General features: G+C 46.8%; 1 pseudogene; it reads left to right on the top strand.

The window, feature by feature from the left end:
* Nucleotides 1–2,039: 2,039 nt before the first annotated feature.
* Nucleotides 2,040–2,952, top strand: LOC146346555 (mas-related G-protein coupled receptor member H-like; annotated as a pseudogene).
* The last annotated feature ends 8,960 nt before the right edge of the window (nucleotides 2,953–11,912 follow it).

Raw genomic sequence — 11,912 nt, 5'->3', positions numbered from 1 at the left:
TGGGGACCACTGTTATAGAGAATATTATGTGCCAAAAACATTGTTTCTGTCTATTGTACACACACACACACACACACAGAGATTGGGGCTGTAGTTTGGATTCAGCTGAAAATACATCTGAATAATCCTGGAAATATTATTATGGTTTTTTGTTTGGAGGGGACACAGAGGCACAGACACAGTGTGGCAAATAATTGACACATTTCTTCCCAAGCTCTTGATATAAAGAAAACAGCTCTTGGCTACTTGTCTCTCCAAAGAGTAGGAATGTCAGTGGTTCCTTGTGGAATCTGTGGGATCTGGGAGGGTGTTGCATTGGGTGGTTGCCTGAAACATTCGGGATGTTCAAGTCCCTTTGCTACTGTGTGCTTCACATCCCCCATCCATGCCCCCTGTCCTTTCTGTGCCTTTGGTCCCAATTAAGCAGAAAACAGAAAGGCATAAACGGTTTTTCATTCAGCACAACGGCCTAGCGCCTGCACAGTCCCACAGAGGGGGCTAAAAAGCTGGCACAGTGGCATACTGTCTACGCTAATGTTCAGCCACATCTGACAAATGGACAAAGATGTTATTGTTGTTAGCTAATTTCCAGTGATAATCAATGGAAGACATAAAGCAAAGCATTATATTTCCAAATCAAGATTCTGATTTGGAGCCAGGTCGTGTCAGGCAGCCTCCAAATCTCCAAATTGCTCGATTTTCAAAATAGTGAACTAGAGTCCAAACTTCGTCTTGTCATTGCCACTAGGGATGTTACAGAAATTCTAAAGAATCCAGCCTCACTGGAGTCCGTGGCAGAACAGACTACCCCCCCGCCATCCCCCGAAATCCCCCCAGAATGGACCTACCTGATGATGGCAGCAGCGGTGGCAGCAGCGGCTCCGGGTCATCTTCTGGCCGCTGCCGGGCTGCTGCGGCCACGAATGGTGGCCGTCATAGTGGCCGCCCTTTGAGTCCCTGCATTAGGCCATGATAAGCTACGTAAATACTTACCTAGCCTATGACGGCAAAGAGCAGGGGCGCAAATGGCGGCCGCTATGACAGCAGCCATTTGTGGCCGCAGCAGCCCGGCAGCGGCCAGAAGCCGGCGGCTCCGCAGCCTTGCCGTGGAGCGGAGCTGGCTGGGGAGGATTCCGGGGGGGGGGGACAGATCGCCTCCCTCCCCCCCAGCAGACCAAGGCAGCGGACTGGTAAGTGGGATCCGTACATCCCAAATTGCTGCACAGACCAGATATCAACAGACATACATCCTATGTGCAAGTGTTGGTGTGTTCCTCTGAAAAGACCAAACAAACCATACGTATATATATTACTTCGGAGACATCTGTTGTAATTATTCCTTAAAGTAAAATAAATCCCAAATAGTTGTAGATCCCAAAGGAATAATCCATTTTCAACATTCTAAAATTGAAATTCCGCTTTCTCAACAGAAGACCATTGGAGTGCAATTCGTAGCATAATGGACACCCAGATTCATAAGAGAATGGGACTGATGGAATGCAGTCTCTCCTACGGCATTGTGTGGTGCACAGCAAGCATCGACGGTGAATGAAAAGGAGATGACTGCTACTGATCCAGGACTGGATTTCCAGTTATCTGGGCAGCTCTCAGCCCTTGCTGCTTCAAATGAATCTAAGAAAGGAATTTTTCTACACACGGTAATTTTTGTTGTTGTTCCCTAAGGATCTTTTTCTTCTTGACCAGTAATCCTTGAGAAAAGCACAAGACAATAATCCAAACCTAAGCATTTAGTATAAATCCTTCATGTGGAATTTGACATGACTCTGTGAATCTGTGTTGGAAAACCTAAAACAAAAACAAGTATTTTATCCTATCTACTTATATCAGGAATGAATATTAGCTTGGAGTATTAGAGTCATAGAACAATACTGAAGGAGGGCAGAAAAAGAGCCATACAAGAAACAGGAACAAGAGTCGACCCCACAAAGCACAGTTTAAATGTGAGGACCAGTTTTAATCATACATCCCTGTTCCCTCTAGCATTAGATACTAGAGTGGAAAACGATACATTGAATTATATGGAATACAATGACAGTGATCTGAAATATAACAATGGCTCAACTTTATTATATCATCTTTTTTATTCAAGGATTAGTGCTGTCTTAATTATTATTATCTGCATTGTGGGACTTGTGGGGAATGGAAATGTCACCTGGCTTCTTGGCTTCTGCATTAAGAGGAACCCTTTCACCACCTCCATCCTGCATTTGCCTGTTGCTGACTTTGGGGTCCAGATGGCCCTACTCACAATGGGCATAGATGCATTTCTCATGAATAGACTTAGGGCTTTTCATTCTATTGCTACACTTTATAATGTCTTTATGTTCACTTACTGCACTGGTCAGCTTCTTCTGACAGCCATCAGCATAGACAGGTGTGTATCTGTCCTCTTCCCCATTTGGCATCGGTGCCGTCGCCCGCCACACTTGTCCACCACTCTGTGTGCCCTCATATAGGTCCTCTCCCTCATCTTAGGAATTGACGTAGCTCTCAGCATTATGCCTACTTTTAGAGAAAATATTCAATTTGACCAGTTTATTATAAATGCCCTTTTTTGCCTCCCACTCATGACTGTCTCCAGTCTCACCCAGTTCATCAAAGTCTGCTTGAAATCACAACAACAAAGATGGGGAAAGCTTTTAACGGCCATCTTGCTTGTACTCCTCTTCTTCCTGATCTTCGGTTTTCCATTTACTGCTGTTTACTAAATGAGTTATTTCTTCCAACATTATTATTTCTATATCTTTGATTTGGGCTCATTATGTGCCTCCCTAAACAGCAGCATTAACCCACTGGTTTATTTCCTTGTGGGGAGAAACAAGAGGGCTCAGGCTAGGGAGAGCATGAAGGTCAGACTCCACACTCCAGAGGGTTTTCAAGGAGGAGGAAGAGAGTCAAGATCAGTGGAACTTGGGGATCCAACCCAGATGATGCCTTCAGAAAGAAATCTTGAAGTTCTTGACATTTAATGATGTAGAATCCTTCGGGTGTTTGAATGTAAAATGCAGAACAAGCCTGTTTAATGGCTGCAGGTCTACCCCCAAATTTATGCAAAACAATGTATACAAATGGTCCTTCCTTTCTCCAGCAGAGGGATTATGGCCATGCTTACACATACTGTGTTAGTCACATCCTGTTTAAACTACTGCAAAGCATTGTACATGGGGCTGCCTTTGGAAACTATTTGGAAATTTCACTTGGTTCAAAAACCAGTGGCTGGTTTATTAACTGGGACTACTGAAATGTGAGCTTTGTGAAGGCTTCACGTGTTACCGATGAGGCACTGCAAGTCAAAAATTAAATAAATAAGTAGGGATTTTAACCATACAAAATGATTGGCTTACATTTCCAGGGTGTTCTTCTTGTTTTCCTGCCAACTCTACAATTAGGGGTGGGCGAAAGTAACTTACCTGTCCTCGAAGCTTGTTCGCGGTGGGGGGGAGGTGCTTCGCTGCTCCCCCCGCGAAGTTCAGGCTGGGGGGGGAGGCTTCCCGCCTCGCCTGGCCGAAATTCAGGCCGGGGGGGGAGGCTTCCCGCCTTGCCCGGCCAAAATTCAGGCCGGGGAGGAGGCGCTTTGCCTCGCCAGGCCGCGAACTCAAAAGTTAAAAAAAAAAACCCGCCCCCGTGATAAGCTACGTGACGATTAACGTAGCCTATCACAGCTAGATCTGCAAAGTCAGCCGTGATAGGCTACGTTAATCGTCACATAGCCTATCATGGGTGACTTAAAAAAAAAAATAAAAAGCGCGTACGCAAATGGCGGCCCCTATAGGAAGCCGCCATTCTCGTTCCTTATTTGGTCGCTGTAGTCTACGTAAATCTTTACGGAGACTACTGCAAAAATAAGGGCAACACAAATAGCGTTGCCCTTATTTTCGCCGTAGTCTACGTAAAGATTTACGTAGACTATAGCGACCAAATAAGGAACGGGAATGGCGGCTCCCTATGGGGGCCACCATTATCCGTACGCGCTTTTTTTTTTTTTTAAGTCACCCGTGATAGGCTACGTGACGATTTACGTAGCCTATCACGGCTGACTTTGCAAATCTAGCCGTGATAGGCTACGTTAATCATCACGTAGCCTATCACGGGGGCGTTTTTTTTTCTTTGATTGGAATGGCGGCGGCGGCAGCCGGTCGAAATCCCCGGACGAACACCCGCCAAGCTGCCGGCCGGACCCGCCGCCAGGAGGGACATTCGGCAAAGGTAAGTCCCGTCCCAGGGGGGGTGCGGGGGGTGCAGAGAATTTCTCCCCGAAACTTGTTCGGGGGGCTGAACACGTTGGCGCTCGGCCCCCCGAAGTTTCGGGGAGAAATTCTCCGCCATCCCTATCTACAATGTGAATTCGGTGGGGTGCAGCTAGGGATGTCAGAGGAATCTGTTGGGGGGGGGGAGTTCAGCAAACTTTCACTGGCTTGGCCTCCCAGATTCTAGACCAAGATCTGTAAGCTGGCCCAATTCAGTCTGCAGTGAGTTGGGCAGCTGGTGGATTTTCTGCCCTTGCATGGTGGTGGCAGGGTGCCCTCTGCCACCCTGCCACTGCCACAACCATGCAGCCCTCCCTCTCTCTCCACTGTTCAGCACTCCGCCTCTTGGCATCAGCAGGGAGAGACGGAGTTGTACAGCAGCAGAGGGAGCTGAGTGCCATGGCTCTGCCCTCCCTCCCTGTCACTACTGCTGCTGCCACAGCAGCGTGACCCTTCCTCTCTCCCTGCAGGTGTTGGTGGCAGTGGAGGAACTACCCCCAGGGATGTGCAAATCCACCCCCGTTCGGGTTCTCTGGGTTCACACGCAACCCCTGCCCCCACTCTCCTGTCCCTGGACTAGGGATGGGTGGATTCCCTACCTGCAGCTCCATCCCTCCCCCCGGAATCCTCTTCGGCTGGCTCTGTTCCATGGCGATTCCACAGATCTGGCCGCCAACTCCGTATCACCAGTGATACGGCTGGCCGCCATGGCCATGCCATATTGCTAGGTCAAGGGCTGACTTCAGACGCAAATGGCGTCCACTATGCCATTTGCGGCCGTAAAGCCCTTAGTTTAAGGTAAATGCAGCCATTTGCAGCCTAAGAGCTTTATGGCCACAAATGGCATAGTGGATACCATTTGCATCCGGAGTCAGCCCTTAACCTAGTGATACACCATGGCAATGGCAGCCGTATCGCTGGTGATATGGAGCTGTTCGGCAGCTCTGTGGAGTCGCCGCAGGAGGATCTGGCTCCGGAGAATTCTGGAGGGAGGCAGAGGATGTGAGTGGTGCCATTCTGCCATGGACTCCGGAGTGGACTTCCTTTGAATCTGGCCTCATTGAGGTCTGCAGTGGATTTCTACACCATCCCTACCCTGGACCACACTCAAGACCCTCCCATGCTTGGTGAGTGGCCCACACTCATCCCAGCAGCCTTTTGAGGCTCTGTGGTCACCATCTTTTGAGAAATAAAATGGCAATCACAAAATGCACATATCTGCATATGTATGGAAACATGCTTTTTCCACAAATATGCATATTTGTATATGAGTGAAAATGCGCATTTTTGCAAAAAAAATTCACGCACAAGCATATATCTACATTTTTGTGATCACCATTTTATTTCTCAAAAAACAGTGACTGCAGAGCTCGAGGGAGCTGCTGGGTTGAGTGCAAGCTGTTCACCATGTGTGGGCAGGGGGCAGGGCTGAGCAGGGCCAGGGACTCAGCGAGCAGTGCTCATGGTTGCAGGCAAGGGTGGTTCTGCTGGATTCCCAGATGGAATCAGATGCCCATGGCATCCCAACTCCCCCCCCCCATAAATGTAATGTTCCATGAATTAGGGCTGTAATTTGTGCAAATTACAGTCCTAATTTGGGGGAAATGGCATTTATGGGGGGGGACTTCCCAGTTTTCGGGAGTGAACCCCCACCTCAGCTTTCAAAGGCAAGCCAAGCTGGGGGCATTGTGGGAATGTGTCAGGCCCTAAAAGGGGAGGATCTTCCCACGGTGGACATCCCTAGGTGCAGCTAGCCTTTGGGGGCTAACCTACCTTACCCATCTAGAGCCTGATGGCTTCCCTTAACAGCCAAACCTATGTGGCCACTGAAGGAGGGATAGAACTATGACTACCTTTAAAGGTGGTCTAAAAATAATTGCAGATGAGAGAGAGATAATTAGTACTAGTTTACACTGTGGTCAAAAAAAGTTGTTTTCATCTGATAATTTAACAAGTTAGCCCAGTTACAAGTTGGTTTCTTTTTTCTTATCTATTACAAATCTGCATTTCTTGTAAGTGCCAAGACAGAGTCTCAGGCTTCTAAGTTGAAGTCCACTGATAATTTTCTTGACAGTAGAAGAAAAGATGATTAGAAGAAGAAAAAAATAGAAGACAGGAAGCAGAAGAGAGAAAAAAATATTCTTGTCATATGAGTGTTGGAGAGCAAGTAAGCAAAGACCAAATCAGCGCAAGTAGGATCTCTTGTAGATCTTCCATTGAGTTTGGTGAGACTTGTCGGGTGCAACATTTTCTTGGCAAGTCTCCCCATCACCTCCATTCCAGAACAGGACATTCTGCCACTCTTGTCTTCACCTGACCTGGAGGTTCCTGACCAGCATTTATTCACAGGTATGCAAAAAATTTCAAGTGGCCTAAATTTCTCATATTTCCCCCTTGGGGCTCATTGTTCACCAAAAATTAACCATTATCCAAAGCCAAACTTCAATCAGCCGATTTCTTGTCTATGCCGTATTAACTCTGCATCTTCATATACTAGGAACACTCTTCTGTTAAAAGTACCTTTGGCTCTCTCTCCCTGTTTTAGAATGTGTAAGTACCATTCAGTATCAGATTGAGTTTACTGTGTTCAAATCGCTTGCTTTCACCTAATAAACAACACAGTAACTAGTTTGTTTTCTTGTTTTTCTTGAGAGTGCCAGGAAATCTGAATGTTGTGAGAGCACTAATACACAGAGTGTGACAGATAAGAGGCTTCTCCTTCACAGTTGATGTCTACCGAGGACTCTTTTGACAGCCACTTCCTGTCTTGACAAGACAAGAATGCAGAGAAAGAAGCCTCCCAGCTTTGTCACTGTCTCCTCAGGACATCTCTCTAATGTCATCCTTTCTTCTCCTCAACGACTTCTCAGGACTGTTCTTCTACCGCAGCTCATCAGGGTCAAATCAGGTTGAGCTCCTGGAATTCCACCAGCAGGCTTCACTTAGGGATGGGCGGACTCACAGGAGTTCATGCTCAGTGGATACTCAAGCAGCCACACTGCTCCTCACCCGCATGAGCCCTGGAGGGCTTGGAGAGCTGTCCAGGAGTATGCCACAGCTGCCCACTCCTCCATGCAAGCCACCATCTTTTACACAAGATGGGCTCTATATTTTCGTGTATTCACCTCTAATGTTGTGGAAATGGCCCTTTCCAGCCACCATTGTGTGCAACAGTAAATAAAAATATATGAAAATGTAGTGCCCCATCTTGGATAAAGGGGGCTCAACATTTTCATATATTTACTATTGCACACAACAGTTGCTGGAAAGGATTAATGTTTTCTTTGTTTGTAAATTAAATGTTGTGCAAAATGGCCAGTCAGAAAGTGCCGGCCATTGTGCGCAAGATTTAATTTAGGGAAAATAGCAAGTTGCCAGTTTGACATATGATGGCAACTTGCACAGAAGACAAATGGCTGTGGGCTTTCATGAGTGGGACTGGTAAGTCCTGGCAGCTCGTACAGCTCTGCAGGCGGGGGTGGGGGCTCAGCAAGCTGTGTCCAGGGGGCTGAGTAGGGAAGAGTCCATTAGACTCCACCCGCTACACAGGTGCTCATGATATCTCTAGCTGCACTGCACAAGATTACATATAGTCAAATCAAGCATGTTCCCAGACTATCAAAAAGCCATCCTCCCTGATGCTTATCTAGTCCCATTTGGCCGCCCTGTGCAACCTGATCTGCTTGGATCCCTGCTACCAATTGGACCCTTAGTAGAACACTGCAATTCAGGCTACACCAACGCTCAGCACTGTGAAGCTCTTGCCACAACTGAGGCAGCAGAAGGTAGTGATAAGACCCACAGCTGAAAATCATTCAACCTTGCATATAAATGGTTGGACAGCAGTTGTAACGTGTGTGTGTGTGTGTGTGTGTGTGTGTGTGTGTGTGTGTGTGTGTGTAGGGAGGGAGGGAGGGAGGGAGGGAGGGAGGGAGGGAGGGAGGGAAGGTGGCAGAAGAGGATTTGACAGAGATGATGTGAAAGTTGGGGGGGATTTTGGCTATGGTTCTAAATGAAGAGAAAGTTTCAGAGTGGAACTTAATGCATTCTGATTTTAGCCATTCCTGTCCCATGTCTCAAAACTCAACACATTGGGGGGGGGGGGGTTTCCTGTTACAATCATACTTCATGAAATTTAATTCTAGTCTCGTTTTCAGCATTTCAGGTTTCCAAAGTGTAATATATATTACAATAAGACAAATATACAAGGAGCGGAGATTAATTCAAATGATCTGGATTAAGGATGGACAGGCGCCTACCCATCTGGGTTCTCTGGGCATCACCCAAGCCCTGCCCCCACTCATGCACTCCTGGACCTGCGCCCAACTCCCCCACCCACCCACTGGCCGAGTTGCCTGCACTCACCCTGGGCCTGCCCAGCCATCTCTGCAGGCCTGTCTGGCTTTCTTTCTTTTTTTTAGAAAAATGGCGGTTGCAGATATGGGAACATTTGCTCTTCCACAAAATGGCGCTGTGAATGGCTGATATACACAAGGTTAAAGGCATAAATGGTTTCAGGAGCAGCAATTAAACACTTACATGAATAATATTTCTGGAAGTGAAGAAGATTTTTAGTTTTAGAAATTAATCCTAAGAGCAATTAAAAGATGAAAATAACACAGATGTTTAAAACCTAATCTACGCTGTTTCCCTACATAAGAAAAGAGCTAGTAATAAAACAACTTCAACTCATCCTAATCTGTTGGATGTGCAGTCTTTTTCCTTTCAGCTATGAGTCAGGATAGTAGGCTGGCTACTATCCTGACTCATATCAGGATAGTAGGCTGGCTCTGAACTTGGAGATGGCCAACTCTCCAGTGCAGGGCAGGCAGACCATGGAGGGGATCCTCTCCTCGTGCTCCAGACACCCTGCATTTGTGGCTAAACAGCCAATTTTGGCTGTCTAGCTGGAGACATTGGAATAGGAGGGGGGAGGCCAGACAGCATATAGGAAATGTCATCATGATGCTTCCACGGTCTCCTCCCCTCCCCACCCCCACGAATGTGCCCTTTTCACCCGCTCCGTGCCGCTGTCAGGAGCGCAGAGACAGGGAAGAACCATGCCGCCTGTGAGGCAGTGCGGGGGGGGGGGAGTCCAGTTTCTGGGAACCGAACTCAGAGTCCTGGCTCCAAGCTCGATTCCCTGAAACTGAAAAAGCCTTTGTCCATCTCCGCACTGTCTAGGGGCTATAGGATTGCTCTCCCCATCTCCTGCAGCCAACTGTGTCCTGGCGTCTTCTGATCTCTCCAGCAGCAACCCTTTAGAATTCCTTAACAGCGATACTTTTTCCTGCTTGCCAGGCTGATTAATACCCTCCCACTCCCAAACTCTTGGCCAATAAGAAAAGCATTAGAGTTTTGTTAAGTGCTACTTCCCATAATAACTAGACTTCTTTTCCCCACTCTGAAGTTTCAGTTTCCTGGGCTGACATTTTGAACACTTGCGCAATGGTGTGCTTGAGCAGAGCTCCTCTAGTGGGATTTGAGTTTGCAGAAGGACACCATTGGATACTGCCCTTGGAACTTGCCTAAATATTTCTACAAATTGACCAATGGCCAGTCCTCATTTTAACATTTAAAAAATGCCTTCTGCCTTGGAATGTGTGAAGCTGGGAATTCCATTCCGTTTAAGCCCAATGGGATGTCGCAGTTTTTCCTTCCAATAAACAGTGGGGGGAATGTAGCAGATTTTTTTTTCCCATTTTCAGAAATGTTCAGGGGGCTTGTGCCCATTAAATAGATACATTTTGTTAATTATTTTTCAAGTCCCCTGATTTGCACCGAAGTGGAGGATAAAATTTACAATTTCTTTCACAGCTATGGAATATGGCACTTCTTGGGTCAATGAAGTAGTGCGTGGAGAGGATGAAACTGAAAGGGATATTATTTGCGATGGAAATATGCCTCTGTGGGACTTCATAGCAGATAGGCAGATGTGTGATCATTTGGACAAATGCAGGATCGCTGATGATTTTTAAAAAGAAGGGGGGAAAGGCCCCATTTGTGCAAATTTAAAGACCCCCCCCAAAAGAAAAAGAAAATAAATCCCATTTGTTTTGTACTAATTAAAAAAACCTGGAATCTGCATATTGGATCAATTTCCTACAGATCCATATATTGGATCAACTTGCGTATTGGATCAACTTGCTACAGAGTCAATGCCAGCAGGGGGAAATGGAACAAAATGTGCCAGGCCCAATGCAGTGCAATCCATAAAGATTTCAGCCACAAAACAAATCCCAGTACATCCTATTTGCATGATCCTCCAGCATCCCTGGAGCCCCCATAGCCAGCACACTTCCTGGAATGCCCATGGAAGGATGGGAAATCATGATGCCCAACTGAACGTATCAGAGGAAGAACAGCGGGCCATGGCGTCCACTTGCAAAGATACCAGACAGCAGGGCAAGGTTTGGTTTTGTAAACTTAATAGGGACATTTTGGGTTGGCCCTAGTGTGATTTATTCCCCCACTCAGCCCCTGCTCTACTGTGCCAGGGTCTAAGGTGAAGGACAGGAGGAGACCCTCACCCCCAAAGCAGTATCACCAAAAAGAAGAAAAAAATGAAAGTGAAATTTATTTTGTGATAGAAATGGATTTTCAACCTAATTTCCTCCATATGTTGGAATTCAGAACAGCCACTGCCTCACCTGGGTTTGATGAGAAAAAGAGGCAGAGCTGGGCTTCATCCGCATATTTACAGCACCTCAGCCCACACCTCCAGATTACCTCTCCCAGCGGTTTCATGTAGATGTTTAACAGCATAGGGAATAAAATAGAAAACATGGCCCTGTGGAACCATGTAGCATAATTGTCAAGGCACAGAGCAAAAATCCCCCCCCCACCACCACCTGGAATCAACCATCCAAGTAGGAGCAGAACCACTGACAGCGGTGCCTCCCACTCCAGCCCAGACAACCTATCCAGAATGATACCATGGTTGATGGTATTGAAAGCCACTGAGAGGTCCAGGGGAAGGAACAGGGTCGCACCCTCTCTGTCACTCTCCCAGTAAAGGTCATCCCACAGAGTGACCAAAGCAGTTTCCATTCCAAAACCAGGCCTGAAACCTGACTGAAATGGATCTAGATAATCCATTCCATTAAGAGTGCTTAGAGTTGTCCTGTAACCACCCGCTCAAGCACCTTGCCCAGGAAGGGGATGTTGGCCACTGGCCTATAATTGTGAACATCCTCCGGGTCCAGGCTAGGCTTTTTCAGGAGTGGTCTGATTACAGTGTCTTTTAAAGTGGCAGGCACCACTCCCTCTCTCAAGGAGGAATTTACAACCTCCTGGACCCAGCCAGACGTCCCCTCCTTTGTTACATGATGTGCTCTAGTTAGACCTATGTACAAACTTCCATGCGTTCTAACGAGATTCACACATTTGCTTATAAGGAATCTTTAGACATTGGCAATAGAGCGTCTATGGCTAAGAAGGTGATTACCACCCAAAGAGATCCACCCTCAGACAGTGTTGGAGAGGATATAACACAACAATGGCACATTTATTGGGATTTACAAATATTCAGTTGCACAAGCAATTCTTGGTGGAATTATTCTTGGTGGAATTAGCTGACCAAATGGATTTAACACTTAGGAACAATTGGGGATGTTCCAGCCTTCACCAAGTTATGCTTTGGTG

The sequence above is a fragment of the Heloderma suspectum genome, chromosome 4 (assembly GCF_057233095.1).
Source record: "Heloderma suspectum isolate Gila_16-S chromosome 4, 16-S_ref, whole genome shotgun sequence".
In the NCBI taxonomy this organism is placed as follows: Eukaryota; Metazoa; Chordata; class Lepidosauria; order Squamata; family Helodermatidae; genus Heloderma; species Heloderma suspectum.
This window is presented reverse-complemented; position numbering and strand designations above follow the sequence as displayed.